We start from the raw sequence: 15,157 nt of genomic DNA on the forward strand, positions 1-15,157 counted from the left end.
CATCCATGGCAAACCTTTTTTTTTTTTTTAAAAAATGTTTTTAGATATAATTCTGGGTTTTATTTAATTGACCAAACTAAGTAATAATTTTAATTAGCAATTTTATGATGTTGTGTGTCTATATTTTTCTTGACTGTACACCGCCTTGAGTCCTACGGGAGAAAGGCGGTATAGAAATATAATAAATAAATAAATAAATAATAAATATAAATAAATAAAGAGATGCTGAACCAGGTGGCCCAACTCCTTCAGCTGTTTTTTTTCGCTTAAGGAAGGGTAGAACTCACAGTCTCCCATTTTCTAATCCAGCACTTTAACCACTACACCAAACTACCTCTCGGTGTTAAGAGTTCAATCCTTGCCCCAATTCATTCTCCAAAATTATTTGCACTGTAAGATACCATCCAAGTTCCCCATCAAACTCTACGCTCCTGCCAGAGTCCTAAAAATAACCATATTCATGAACTGTCCATTGAAGCTGGATCACACTGTATTTCAAAATTTTCATTAGTCTCTCAATCAGACCCCAGGTACTTATTATCATATGTGGTGGACTTGTCTGAAAGCAAGAAAATATTGGAAGAAAATACATACTTGGTTGGAAAAGATGATTAAGCAACATATAGATCTGAAACCAGAAATATTTTTGTTGGTTATAATGCCGGTGTCAGCGTTCCAGAAAACCCCTAACTCCAAGTAAAGATGCAGAAGCAAACATTTTTCCCAAGTTCTCTTTACTAGAATAGGCAAACTGGCACATCTGGGAAAACCCGAATCTGAAAAGCCCGGGTTTTCCTTCAGTAAGTCAAAACTCCCAAAACCATCCCCTTTCCCCCTAGTTGGTCATATGCTCCAATCAACATCCGTTCCATCTCGATCCAGCCCCCTGACCACTCCTTCTCCAGATGCTGGATCGCACTGACCTTGACCGACAGGAAGAATACTATTATGTCTACTAACAACCCCTCTCCTTAATTCCCTCTCCTACTTTCCCACACATGAGAAGGTGGCAGCATTGAAGCTTCCGGCCTAATATGGCTTCCAAAGCTGACAGCTGGAAGGGTTATGATAAGGGGACTATATAATTAGTTTTGCATTTACTGAAAGCAGCAAGGATTGTATTTGCACAATATTGGAAAAACACCCCATCGGATGAGGATGCAATTTGGAAAATATTAGACTGTGCAGAGATGGACAGATTGACTTTAAAAATAAAAAACAAAGAAGACACAGGATATTACTTGATATGGAATAGATTTTATGAACGATTAGAGATAAGAGGTAGAAATTAGATGAAGAAAGATTATTGCTATAAAGGAATTAAATATAAAGATGGTTTATAATTATAAATATGCCAATATAATTTAACAGAATTATAAATAAGCTAATATAAAGAGAAATTTAGTCAAAACTATTCTGTTATATTATTACTATTGTTACCAGTATGCGTGTTAATATTTCTTTTTGTTCTCTTTTTGTTTTTCTTTTGTAAATGATATACCCTGACAATACACTTTATTCAAAATGTTTATGAATAAAAATAAATAAATACAAAAAAAATATTCATTAGTCTCCACCTGCTTTCAGGAAGTTCATATGGATGCTTGCAAAAGTGTGTGAAAAAAATTTCCTAAAATCAGCTACCATGGAATTTTATTAAAGGCAGTCTTTGTTTAACAATGCTAACTGGGACTGGAAAGTCCATCATTAAGTGATGTGGTTGTAAACTGAAAAACCATATGGCTGTGCCACTTAGCGATGGTGATTCCGGATGCCCTGACTGCCACCATTAAGTAAGGATCGAGGAAGTCATTTAAGTGAGGATCTTTCATGACTGCAACTTCTGATTTCCCACTGGCTTCCCCAGTGACTTTGCTTGTGGAAAGCCAGCAGGAAGCCAACAGACTTCCCCATGGTTGGCTGGGGAATTCTGGGAGTTGAAGTCCAGAAGTCTTAAAGTTGCCAAGTTTGGAGACCTCTGGTATAGAGGAAAGTTGGCTACTATGATGGACGATTCCTCCCTGTCTCTCCTTGTTCCATCAGCTCAGCTGGCAACTTGAATGTTTAAACATCTGGTCTCCATAAAGTCTGCTGCATGTGCTAGAGATTTTTTTTTAAAAAATTATTGTTATATAAATTGTTTTAACCTCAAGCTTCTTTTGAAAGTTCTCTTTCTAGTACATTCTCCATCTCTCTCTCTCTCTTGGCGCACAGGTTTTGCCAAGCCAATTGGAGCTCGTAAAATCCAAGGGATACTCAAATAACCTCCCGATCGTCTGCCATACAAAGAATCAAAATCATATGGTTCAGCTGAATGAAAGCAGATAACCATGCACAGACTGGATTCATTTCTTTTTCAGTTCAGTTCCTAGCAAATTCGAGATCCTGCTTCCCATTCTGCGATCACAATGCCAAAGGACCAAACATTCTGGCCATGGATATACAATTCCACTTTTTACAGCCAGAAAGCCGTAATTAAAACCAAACCAATTTTCACAAAAATCCTTATTTTTGCATTTTCCATCAGCACGTTACCACATTTAAAGCCAGAACAAAATCTATAGGAGTCCAGGCAGAAGGCAGGAAACCAATTCTTCCAAAAAGACATTGGACTGGTTAGTCCAAGGATTGCAGATGCTCCCTGAGCTAAGAATGACCATTTATGCATTACAAAAAAGTATTGCTTATGTCTCTAAGGATGCAAATATTTGAATGTCCAACACGAAAATAGAAATACAACAAATGCTGTAAAAACATCATCTTCACTTGACAAGATGCTAATATTAGGATAGGATAGGATAGGATAGGATAGGATAGGATAGGATAGAATAGGATAGGATAGAATAGAATAGAATAGAATAGAATAGAATAGAATAGAATAGAATAGAATAGAATAGAATAGAATAGAATAGAATTTTTTTGGCCAAGTGTGATTGGACACACAAGGAATTTGTCTTTGGTGCATACGCTCTCGGAGTACATAAAAGAAAAGATACATTCATCAAGAATCATAAGATGCAACACTTAATGATAGTCATAGGTTACAAATAAGCAATCAGGAAACAATATCAATCTAAATCGTAAGGATACCAGCAACAAGATTACAGTCATACAGTCATACAGTCATAAGTGGGAGGAGATGGGTGGTGGGAACGATGAGAAGATTAATAGTAGTGCAGACTTAGTGAATAGTTTGACAGTGTTGAGGGAATTATTTGTTTAGCAGAGCGATGGCGTTCGGGAAAAAACTGTTCTTTTGTCTAGTTGTTCTGGTGTGCAGTGCTCTATAGCATCGTTTTGAGGGTAGGGAGTTGAAACAGTTTATGTCCAGGATGCGAGAGGTCTGTAAATATTTTCACAGACCTCTTTTTGACTCGTGCAGTATACGGATCCTCAATGGAAGGCAGGTTGGATATTTGAGGAATGGCTAATATTTGCTCTGACTTTTTGCTGCAAAATATTGTGAAATTAAATTACTGGCTTATCCATTGTGTCTTAATTTGCTTTGTTATTATAAACTGCCTTGAGAGGAAAAATACTGAGAGAACGCCAAAATCTTTGCACGGTAAGCAACGCATGAAGGAAGGAAGAGCAACGTAGCAACGCAGTTCTGGAATGCAACTCGTGAAAATTTCTGGAAGGTGAAATGGAAAGAGCTACGGAGAGTGGGTGAAAGCAAGCAAAGCATAACTTTTGGGTACTTAGCTTCCAAGAAGCTCCTGGACATCCTGCTTAATCATCTTCTCTTGGAAGCAGTAGAGTTGCCAATCTCTTCCATCCTACCCCCTCCCCGCTTCCTTTTTAACTATGGACACCCAACATCAAAAACGTCATCAAAAAAGCACAACGAAGAATGTTTTTTTGGCGCCAACTCAGTAAGCTCAAACTGCCCACAGAGCTGCTGATCCAGTTCTACAGAGGAATTATTGAGTCTGTCATCTGCACCTCTATAACTGTCTGGTTTGGCTCTGCAACCCAACAAGACAGACACAGATTTCAGAGGATAATTAGAAGTGCAGAAAAAACAATGGCTCCCAACCTGCCTTCCATTGAGGACCTGTATACTGCACGAGTCAAAAAGAGGGCTGGGAAAATATCTACAGACCCCTCGCATCCTGGACATAAACTGTTTCAACTCCTACCCTCAAAACGACACTATAGAGCACTGCACAGCAGAAAAACTAGACACAAGAACAGTTTTTTCCCCAAATGCCATCACTCTGCTAAACAAATAATTCCCTCGACACTGTCAAACTAGTTACTAAGTCTGCATTACTATTAATCTTCTCATTGTTCCTATCATCCATCTCCTCCCACTTATGAATGTATGACTGTAACGTTGCTGGTATCCTTAAAATTTATATTGACTGTTTCTCTATGACTATCATTAAATGTTATACGTTATGATTCTTGACGAATGTATCTTTTCTTTTATGTATTACAAGAGCATATACACCAAGACAAATTCTTTGTGTGTCCAATCACACTTGGCCAATAAAGAATTCTATTCTATTCTTTTTAACTAGCTACTAAAATATATCTATTTATTCATCTATTTATTGAATTCGTAGGGTCGCTTAGCTCAGCAAGCGACTCTGGACAATGAACAGTCTTACAATAAGTTAAAAACAAATTCCTAGACATAGTAATAAAGGTTAAAAAGGTAAAAAGGTTTCCCCTGTCCAGTCATGTCCAATTTTAGAGGGTGGTGCTCATCACAATTTCCTAGCCGAAGGAGCCAGCGTTGTCCGAAGACGCTTCGGTGATCATGTGACCAGTATGCCGAGGCACACAGAATGTTGTTACTTTCCCACCCAAGTGGTACCTATTTATCTACTTGCATTTGCATGATTTTGAACTGCTAGGTGGACAGGAGCTGAGGCAAGTAATGGGAGCTCACCCCGTCACGTGGTACTTGGGTCTTGAACTGCCCACCTTTCAGTCGACAAGTCCAGTGTCTTAACTGGAAAAGTTAAGAAACTGATCAAAGAGAGAAGCAACCTGGAATTAAGGAGAAACTTCCTAACACTAAGGACATTTAACCAGTGGAACAGCTTGCCTTCAGAAATCATGGGCATGCCATTATTGGAGATTTTTAAGAAGAGACTGGACAGTCACTTTTCTGAGATTGTATAGGTTCTCTGTTTGAGCAGGGGGCTGGACTAGAAGACCTCCAAGGTCCCTTCTAGCTTCCCTTCCAGCTTCCCTTCCCTTCCCTTCCCTTCCCTTCCCTTCCCTTCCCTTCCCTTCCCTTCCCTTCCCTTCCCTTCTCCTCTCCTCTCCTCTCCTCTCCTCTCCTCTCCTCTATTCCTATTCTGTTCTGTTCTATTCTGTATTCCTGTTCTGTTGTTCTATTCTATTCTATTCTATTCTATTCTATTCTATTCTATTCTATTCTATTCTATTCTATTCTATTCTATTCTATTCTATTCCATTCCATTCCATTCCATTCCATTCCATTCCATTCCATTCTGTATTCCTATTCTATTCTATTTTATTCCATTCCATTACAATCCATTCCATTCCATTCCAACTGTTAGGCCACTTCACCCCACCAGAAATGGTAATAGTTAATACCGGTAGTAAATAAGAATAATGAAGAAGAATATTAATGACTAATTATAATAATAGGTGCCTTGGGTGCGATCTCTAAACACCCGGAGCATCACCAGCATTGATAACATCACCCTCAGTCAACTGAAGGACCTGAGATATGTCTCAATATATTTTGGGTGCAAATATTCTTGGACTTGATTCTGTAATAAATCAGAAGCTTCCAAAATTCAGAAATGTTTGTAGCCTTCTCTTGATGCTGCTGCCTTTTGTCACATTTTCATTGTTAGCTGTATTACATCGTCTTGAACGAATTTTGCTGTGATGATTATCATCCCTTTAAACTAAGGGACTGGCATTAAAGAGCATTAAACTCTCAGAATATTTTCAACGGAGGATTCCAAAACTTACTTACTTACTTACTTACTTACTTACTTACTTACTTACTTACTTACTTACTTTATTCATTCATTCATTCATTCATTCATTCATTCATTCATTCATTTATTTATTTATTTAGAATTTATATACTGCACCTTCTCCCGAGGGATTCAGGGCGGTGTACAGCCAGATAAAAAAAAAAACATACAATACAAACATTAAAAACAATTAAAAAGATATATATTAATTTTGCCCCAATTTAAAATAACAAACCAATTAAAAATATTTTAAAAAAATATATTAAGCCAGCCCGGCTTGCTGAAAAAAGAAAGTTTTAAGGGCACGGTGGAAGGCACCAAGGTCTTGGATTCTCCAAGGAATGTCACAGAGACACCCGCAATTTCAGCCTAACTTTGATAGCGAGCCTAGAAAGGTTTCCAAAGACCCGAGTTGGCAGAGCTGCTGCATGTGTGAACTGGCCCCCTTGTTTCAGAGTCTTCAAAGCGTTCGCAAACACAGTAAAGAAATAACCGTTAAATTACAGAGCCCGGCTTGCTAGAACTGCCTGTTCCCGACAGAAGCCATATGAAAAAAAAAAAGCGTAATTACAAAGCCATGCCTATGCGGAGAAAGAATGTAAGAGATTCACAGAAAGCTGGTTGATACAGCTGTGCAATAAATTGACTGCTTAATCATCTGAGTTGATGCCAGCGACAGATCTGAGTTTTCAAAGGCTGAGAAGAAGAACAACGAAGTGCCCCTCGTCTCATCTTCATAATCACAATCATAAGTTTATTTGTCAAGCATATATAAGATAAGAGGTAAAAGTATAAACATAATTTGAATACATGAAAAGAGTAAGTAAAAAGGAATATTAGGACAGGGACGGTAGGCACGCTGCTGCACTTATGCACGCCCCTTACAGACCTCTTAGCAATCGGGTGAGGTCAGTGGTGAAATGTAAAATTTGTTACTACAGGTTCTGTGGGCGTGGCTTGGTGGTGGTGGGTAATGTGACTGGGTGGGCGTGGCCAACTTTTTTTTTTTTTTACTTTTAAAAGCATTTTTTTTTACAACCTTAAGAGGTTGCAGCAAAAAAATGCTTTTAGAAGCCTCTGACGATCAGGCAACTCAAGCTGGGATCGCCAGAGGCTTTTAAAGGCATTTTTTTTCCTACAACCTCTTCGGCCGACAAACCTCTTTTAAAAGCCTCTGACGATCCCAGCTGAGCCGCGTGATCATCAGAGGCTTTTTTTTTTTTTTACTTTTAAAAGCATTTTTTCGGCCGAAGAGGTTGTAAAAAAAATGCTTTTAAAATAATAATTAAAAAAAGCCTCTGATGATCGTGCAGCTCAGCTGGGCATGGGGGGGGAGGGATTTTTGCTACCGGTTCTCCGAACCAACCGCCACCATCGCTACCGGATCTGGCAACCGGGAGCATTTCACCCCGGGTGAGGTCAACAGTAGACAGTTTAAGGTTAAAGTTTTGGGGTTTGGGGAAGAAACTATGGAGTCAGGTAGTGCATTCCAGGCATTGACCACTCCGTTACTGAAGTCGTATTTCCTGCAATCGAGTTTGGAACGGTTTACCTTGAGTTTGTATCTATTATTTGCTCTTGTATTGTTGTGGTTGAAGCTGAAGTAGTCGTTGACCGGAAAAACATTGTGGCAGATAATTTTATGTACTACGCTTAGGTCAGACTGAAGTCGGCGTAGTTCTAAGTTGTCTAAGCCCAAAATTTGGAGTTTGGTGGCATTATTGCGGTTAAAGGAATGGAGGACTCTTCTTGTAAAATATCTCTGGACTCTCTCGATTGTATTTATGTCCGATATGCAGTGCAGGTTCCAGACAGATGAGCTGTATTCAAGAATTGGTCCAGCAAATGTTTTGTATGCTCTGGTTAGTAGTACAACATTACCAGAGAAGAAGCTACGCAATATTAGGTTAACAACTCTTAATGCCTTTTTGGCAATGTTGTTACAGTGGGCTCGGGCACTTTAGAAATGAGTACTCCAAGGTCCTTGACAGAGTGAGGGTCATCTTAAGCATCTCAATCCAACTGGTATGTTAAGACTGGGGATCTTGGGCTTTTTAATCTTCTTGGGGGTTAAATGTAACTTTAGATTGAAGCATCCTGGGGTCTGATTCTAACAATAGATACTTCTCTTTGTTCCTGGTGAAACCAGTCTGCTGATTCTTCTGATGCTTGTTTATGTATTATTTAACAATCCTTGCCTGTTCTGATCTAGGCACGAAGCTGACTCCTCGTCCCGATAAAACCTCTTTTATTTAGATTAAAGGGAATTCCTCTCCAGCAAAGTCCCGGCCAACAGTCTTGCAAGAGATTTCACAACTACAGATCTTTATCGGGCTTGGAGAGTGGCCAGGCCGATATCTTCCAAACTAGACAATACTGGGTAAGAAGTCAGGAATAGATCTTCACCTTAATGAATTGAACTAATTGTCTCCTGAAAACCCCCCTCCCCTTTCGCTCCTCTTTATTTCCTCTGGGAGAGGCCATTCACTGTCCTCTGGGAGAGGCCATTCACCTGTGGCTATACTCCTGAGTCGACCCTTGTTCCTTAGCTGTTCCCTTCTCCTGGCTGCTCTGCACATGTGCACAGTGGGAACAGGACCCAGCTGTTCTTTTGCCCCACTGATGTCCGACTCCGAAGGCAGCTGACAACTGTCAGACGGCCCTGGCCTCATCTCTGCCTCCGACGCAGAGCACTCATCAGAGCCTTCCCCAGACTCAAGGATTGGCCCAGGTTCCTCCCCAATCTCCTCACTGTCCGAGTCTGCCACCAGCTCTGCTGGCCGCTGGCGGGCCACAACATTATCCTCTTAGAGGGTCAGGGACATGTCAGAATCAGTCTCAGCTCTTGGCAATCTCTCATTGTAATTTCCTGTAGCCCCAGAGACATCCTCAAGCCACGAAAATAGTGGGTTTGGGTGAAGTAAAGAGATTCATTTCGAAGGGCTCTTTCATTCTTCTGGAAAAAAAAAAAAGAACGCAGAAGGAATAGACCCAGTTGGCTGTTCCTTGCAAGGGAAGATAGCAATAAGAAACTGGTGAAGGACTTCGATCTGACATGGCGATGTAAAAGAAAGACGTGGAAAGACCCAGACTGATCCGTTTTCACTGGCAGAGGGTTACAGGAGGCCATCCCAGCCAAAAATGGAGCTCAGAAGCCCATTTTTGCTGGCAGAGTATATGGGCACCACAGATGCCCCCCCCAACACAAGTGACGTCAAGCTGGCCACACCCACACCTACCCTGCCCCCCCCTGAGGCGGCCGTCAATGAAATCGAGCTTGATACCCCTGTCATACAATAAATGACGGAGGGAACTAAGTATGTCCAGTCTAAAGAAGAAAAGAACTAGGGGGGATATGACAGCAGGCTTCCAGAAAAGAAGAGACCGCATTACAAAATGTATGGGACACAGCGAAGGCATATATTAGAGGATTAGCCATAACATATATGGGAAAGAAAACTAAAAAGAAGAGACAAAATCAAAAGACATTAGAAGAATATAAGAGTCTAGTGATAGAATTACAAAAAGATCCACAAAAAAAGAACTTTAAAAAATCAAATGGAATTTATTTATTTTTTTAAAAAATTTGATTTATATGCCGCCCTTCTCCGGAGACTCAGGGCGGCTTACAATGCGTTAAGCAATAGCCTTCATCCTTTTGTATATTTATACAAAGTCAGCTTATTGCCCCCACAAACTGGGTCCTCAATTTACCTACCTTAGAAAGGATGGAAGGCTTGAGCCTGATGAGATTCGAACTTACAGTAATTGCAGACAGCTGGTGTTAATCACAATGCTTTTAGTCTGCTGAACCTAACAGATAATATATTTTTTTTTTTAGCTTCACATTTGTCTTTCTGTCAAAAGACTGTTAAGAATTTGTCTGGACAAATCATTCTGTCATTCTGCGGATGGCTGAACCCGGTAAGTATGCAATTTTACATCTGCTAGGAAATAAACCCTACTGAGCTGCATCCCAACTAAATGTGTATTGAAGGAATTTGAAGGGAGAACACACAGCAACACATAGGCACTGTAGTTTGAGAGTACTTCGAGACTGGCTGTGGTTTTTAGTCCCCAATCCTTAGAAATAATTTAAAACCAAGCTACCCTCTCTGCAGCAAACCTCAAAATGATGTTAGCATCACTCATCAGCCAAGCCATCTGATTCACAAGCAAACGCCAAAATCTGCACACAATTTCCACCCACATTCATGAAGCGCAAAGAGCATGCATGATATTTGTAGCTTTTCAAAATAACCCAAAGTGGTCGACCTGAGAAGACGGTACCATATCAATACATACTGTTCAACTTCCAGCTGCATTCATTTCATTTCATTTATTCGAATTTCTATACCGCCCTTCTCCTTTCGGACTCAGGGCGGTGAACAGCCAGATAAAAAACATCTATACAAACATCACAGTTAAAAATAAAGTTAAAATAATTTATAAATTTGGCCCATAATATAAAACTTGTCAATTAAAATAAATATTAAAATTTTTAAAACTAACCCTAAAATCAGGACAGACCGGCTAGCTGAAAAAAATAAGTTTTTAGGGCCCGACGAAAAATCCGGAGGTCGGAGATCACTCGTATCTCTGGGGGTAGATTGTTCCATAGGGTAGGTGCCACCACAGAGAAGGCTCTCCTCCTGGGGGTCGTCAGCCGGCATTGTCTGGCCGACGGCACCCTGAGGAGGCCCTCTCTTCACGAATTCATTAGTGAACTCGTGAAGCTTCAACATCAGAATTCCAAGCAATAGTTTGGCCCAAGTTCCACTAAGCTCCAGCCATAGGAGATGACCAGGTTGAACCCGAGGGAAGGGTCAAACATGTCATAAGTTTGGAGTCCCTTCGTGCCCACAAGAGATCCAAGCCCAGCTCTCCTTGAATTCCGTTGACTCTTACCATCATCATCATCTCCTTTTTATGATCCCATAATCCTTTGCGGGGTGGAGTCTGGGCAACTGATGCCTGTCGCCAATGCGGAATTTTTTTCCAGATAAATTCTCATTGTGCCCAGAGAGAAATATCTGCCTCTACCTAGGATCGAACTCACAACCTCTTGATTTTTTAATTTATTTTTTATTTTATTTCGAATTTATATACCGCACCTTCTCCCGAGGGACTCAGGGCAGTGTACAGCCAGATAAAAACATACAATACAAACATTAAAAACAATTAAAAGAATATATATTAATTTGGCCCCAGTTTAAAATGACAAACCAATTAAAAATTAAAAATTTAAAAATATGTTAAGCATATTTTTATGTTTACAATATGTTGATTGTGATTGTGAGGCGAGAGTTCGACCTCTAGGCCACCACACCACTAATTCCATTGACTAGTTATCTACTGCCAATATGCCTTGACCATTACTAGTTCTGATTCTTGCAGACTCCTTTGAACAGCTTTGGTTCTTGGTTTCTTGCAGCTGACACAAACTTTTCTAATGAAAACTGAATGAAAGTGGCTCCTTTTGCACTAGAGGTGAGCCAGAAATGAACTATCGTGTTTCCCCGAAAATAAGACCCCGTCTTATTTTTTTTTTGAACCCTGAAATAAGCGCTTGGCCTTATTGCCATGTGCTCAAAAGCCCGATTGGGCTTATTATCAGGGGATGTCTTATTTTTGGGGAAACAGGGTAGTTCAGATGGGGTCAACAGCAAGGGTGGTATTTACTTACTTTCCCTACCGGTTCGCAAATGTGAGCGTGTGGATGCATACACGCATGGGCCCAGCCTTCCGTGCATGAGCTTTGCTGGCACACACACCTTCCGTACATGCGCCAAGCCTCAAAAATGCACCTAAACAGGATGGCACAGCCACAGCCCACCCGTGATTTCCAATACCAGTTTAGGCGAATCAGTTCGAACTGGCTGAATACCTCTGGTCAACAGGTTCCTTGTCCTTCAAGGTGGCCCAGACAAGGAGTACAATCATGAAGACTAGGCCTATCTTTATTGTAAGGTTGCATGGACAGAATCCTGCAAGCCCAGCTCTTCTCCTCTTGCCTTTACTTTCCAGGAAGCTAGGGAGAAAATGTTTCCCACGCCCCTCTTCTGCTTCTGTGGTCTGAGATAGTTTTTGCATGATGGCTGTCTAGTCTACGGCTCTTCCTCCTGTCCCCAAGGACATTCACACACACCATTACAACAGGAGTGGCAATGTGAAATCACAGAGGGCGTGGAAGTGCCTTGATGGAGAATTTGAGGCATGATTAACCATAACAAAGGGCTTTAATAAAACAAGTCTTATGGCATCTTAAAAACTTTAAGATTTATTGTGGCTTAAACATTTATGAAGATCAGATAAACCAGTTGCTATGCTTATTTGGCAACTGTACCAATACTGTTGTGACCAAGGCCCAAGTAGTGATTACCAAACACAATTCAGTCCTCAACAAACTTATTTTATTAATACAGCTGAGAATTAATTCATTCTCAGCTTAGTCCAAAACAAAATTCTTAATAATCAGTCCTTCAGCCTTATCAGCAACCTTTATCTTCTTTGGCACCCTGCCAAAGGCCTTTCTTGGCAAAGCCCCACGAAGTTCAGAAACAAGAGACGCCGGCAAGAAACAAATGTAGCAACGTTGCTTTCCTACAAAGAGCCCAAGAGCTGTTGCTGCTCTTTTAAGCCTTCTGGGAGGGGCCAATCATCTCCTGGCCTTACTCCCGAGTCATCCCTTTTGCTTTAACTGCTCTTGCCTTCTGATAGCTCTGCACATGGATGCACTAGGAACAGGCTCCTCCTGTTCCTCTGCCTCTCTGCAGTCCGCCTCTGTAGGCTATGGAGTCCGCGCATCGCTCCCAAATGGCTCTGGCCCCATCTCTGCCTCCGACGCAGACCCCTCGTCTGGGCCTTCCCCTGACTCCACGACTGGCCCATTATCCTCCCCAGCCTCCTCACTGTCTGACTCCACTGCCAGGTCTGCAGGCTGCTGGTGGACCATAACAAATACGTGGATTTGAGAGGGTGAACGTAGGGTTGCAAAGAGGCCACAATCTGTAAGCATGCATTGTGATTTCACTGCTGTTGTGAATGACCACTATGTTTACTCTGTGAACACAATACCGACTGTGCTTGCTTGCCACAAGGTTCTTTTTTTGTGTGTGTATTTGCTAGAACAGGCAAAGCAGAATTATTTCCACAAAACGGATAGGTAGTGTGACAATAAAAGATCTGTGTTGCATGCATAATTTCACTGCTCTGGAATAATCTAGCCCTTCGCTGCAATATTCTTGCTTCACAGGGGAAGGGACAACAGAGAAGATATCAGCAGCAAAAAGCACCGATGTTGAAATGGTTTCAGAGGAGCCCACGCAATTACAGGTAGTCCTCAAAGTCACAACCACAATTGAGCCCCAAATTTCCATTGTTAAGTGAGACATGTGTTAAGGGAATTTGGCCCCATTTTACAACTTTTCTTGCCACAGTTGTTAAGGGAAAAAACGGGCCTACCGGAAGTTCAGGAAGGCTGGAAACGAGCCCGCTGGAGTTTGGGGAGGCAGTTTTCGCCCTCCCGGAGGCTCGAAGAAAGCCTCCGGAGCCCAGGGAGGGCAAAAGCGCCCCCCATCATGGTGCAGGAGGCCGACTAGGCCATGCCCACCATGGCCATGCCCACCCAACAACCGGGCAGAGAATCCCTTGCTAAAAATTTTGAAGCCCACCTCTGTTTAACTCTATTAACTCAAAAGAATTGCTGGAGATGACGATGGTTGTCCGAAATGCTGGTAACAGTTTATTCTAAGTAGAGAATAGTTTGGTCAGTTGTTTTGCAGTGTTTCATGCACCCAGGACACACGCACAAGCAGAAAGTTAATTTTTAAAGAGTTATGTTCACCCAATCAAGCTACTGGGGGTTCAAATTTACTTCTATCAATGCTAAAAAGAGTTCATTCAGTTAACTTCTCAAGATAGGAATCTAACGATCCATCTGTTAAACTACTGAAGTTCGCAGATGACACAACAGTGATCGGTTAACATAACACGGTCTCATTCGAGACAATGATGAATCCGCATACAGACGGGAGGTTGAACAACTAGCCTTGTGGTGCAACCGAAACGATCTGGAACTGAACACACTCAAAACTGTAGAAATGGTGGTAGACTTTAGGAGAAACTCTTCCATACTTCCGCCTCTCACAATACTAGACAACACAGTATCAACAGTAGAGATCTTCAAATTTCTAGGTTCTACCATATCGCAAGATCTAAAATGGCAGCTAACATCAAAAACGTCATCAAAAAAGCACAACAAAGAATGTTCTTTCTGCACCAACTCAGGAAGCTGAAACTGCCCAAGGAGCTGCTGATCCAGTTCTACGGAGGAATGATTGAGTCTGTCATCTGCACCTCTATAACTGTCTGGTTTGGCTCTGCAACCCAACAAGACAGACACAGATTTCAGAGGATAATTAGAACTGCAGAAAAAACAATGGCTACCAACCTGCCTTCCATTGAGGACCTGTATACTGCACGAGTCAAAAAGAGGGCTGTGAAAATATTTATAGACCACTCGCATCCTGGACATAAACTGTTTCAACTCCTATCCTCAAAACGACGCTATAGAGCACTGCACACCAGAACAACTAGACACAAGGACAGTTTTTTCCCGAACGCCATCACTGGGCTTAACAAATAATTCCCTCAACACTGTCAAACTATTTACTAAGTCTGCACTACTATTAATCTTCTCATCTTCTCATTGTTCCTATCACCCATCTCCTCCCATTTATCAATGTATGACTGTAACCTTGTTGCTGGTATCCTTACGATTTATATTGATATTGTTTCCTGATTGCTTATTTGTACCCTATGACTATCATTAACTGTTGTACCTTATGATTCTTGATGAATGTATCTTTTATTTTATGTACACTGAGAGCAAATGCACCAAAGACAAATTCCTTGTGTGTCCAATCACACTTGGCCAATTAAAAATTCTATTCTATTCTATATTGGACAGAAGCGATATGATAGCTTCTGTCCAATACATCACGATTTTGCATAATTATTGTCACGGACTTCTTTTATGTTCAATGCCATCGTGAACTGTCTCTACAGCCACAAGTAAATGCCCAGTCTGGAAAGCAGCAGCAACAAAAATGATTATTTATCCCAGGAGCCAGCATGTTGCCAAGGAAGAGATGAAAAATTTGGCTGCTTGGTCGTGCCAACCA

General features: G+C 41.1%; 1 protein-coding gene across 2 annotated transcripts in view; it reads right to left on the bottom strand.

Annotated features, from left to right (window-relative positions):
* Positions 1 to 15,157, bottom strand: part of BMP1 (bone morphogenetic protein 1) — a 178,710-nt gene that overhangs the window by 90,927 nt on the left and 72,626 nt on the right. The gene's annotated exons all lie outside the window — the stretch shown is intronic.

Source organism: Pituophis catenifer, unplaced genomic scaffold (assembly GCF_029215685.1).
Source record: "Pituophis catenifer annectens isolate HBS135680 unplaced genomic scaffold, rPitCat1.0.hap2 SCAF_12, whole genome shotgun sequence".
NCBI classification, from domain to species: Eukaryota; Metazoa; Chordata; class Lepidosauria; order Squamata; family Colubridae; genus Pituophis; species Pituophis catenifer.